The sequence below is a fragment of the Lycium barbarum genome, chromosome 8 (assembly GCF_019175385.1).
Source record: "Lycium barbarum isolate Lr01 chromosome 8, ASM1917538v2, whole genome shotgun sequence".
NCBI classification, from domain to species: Eukaryota; Viridiplantae; Streptophyta; class Magnoliopsida; order Solanales; family Solanaceae; genus Lycium; species Lycium barbarum.
The window spans coordinates 128,760,117-128,760,905 of NC_083344.1; the positions used below are offsets into that span (position 1 = coordinate 128,760,117).

The window sequence follows — 789 nt, forward strand, 5'->3', positions numbered from 1 at the left end:
CTTCAGTTCTGCAGAATCATTAGACGTGTTACCAGCAGAGTTAGTAGCTGAATTATCTTTCCATGGCTGGGAATTGGATGCTTGCCCCCTAGGTGGAATGTAGGGGTTAGAGCTCTTGTTGCCATAATTATTGTTATTGTAATTCCCTTGATTGGGATTACCCTGATCAGTTCTTCCATAATTCTGTCCTTGGTAATTTTGTTGAGGCCTTTGCCATGGGTGATTACCGGAACCTTGGTAGTTTTGCCGTTGATAACCCCCTTGCGAGTTATTGACATAATTCGCATCCTCATATTGTGGCTGCCCCTCAAGATAAGTTTCGTCAGAAACTTGATACATTCCGGGAGCATGAGGTGGCATCTCATCGATAACGTTTACACATTTGGCCTCTTTCTCCATAAGCCTTTTGGATAATAAATCCACGGTGGTTTGCAGTTGAGCGAACGCATGATCTCGCTCATGATTTTCTTTGGCCACCGCGGCCACAGAGGGACTACCATATGATAGGAATTCGCTATCAGTCGAATGCCAGGCTTGATTATGGGTAGTAAGCTTGTCGAGCAACCGGGTGATGTTGACAAAGGTTTTGTCCATAAAGCATCCCCCAGCTGCAGTGTTGACAGCTATTTGATTCATTGTATCTAGCCCCTTGTAGAACTTCTCTGTGAGAATTGCATCTGGAAATCCATGATTCGGAGATTGAGCTAGATAATATTTGAACCTCTCCCATGCAGCATATAGTTGTTCCCCTGGAAGTTGTTTAAACCCAAAAATCTTATCCCAAAGCTC

General features: G+C 44.0%; 1 non-coding gene across 1 annotated transcript; it reads left to right on the plus strand.

Moving 5' to 3' along the window:
* Positions 1-682: 682 nt before the first annotated feature.
* On the plus strand, positions 683-789 carry LOC132608449 (small nucleolar RNA R71). The gene has a single exon (XR_009570369.1). It is a non-coding gene; the product is annotated as a small nucleolar RNA R71 (small nucleolar RNA).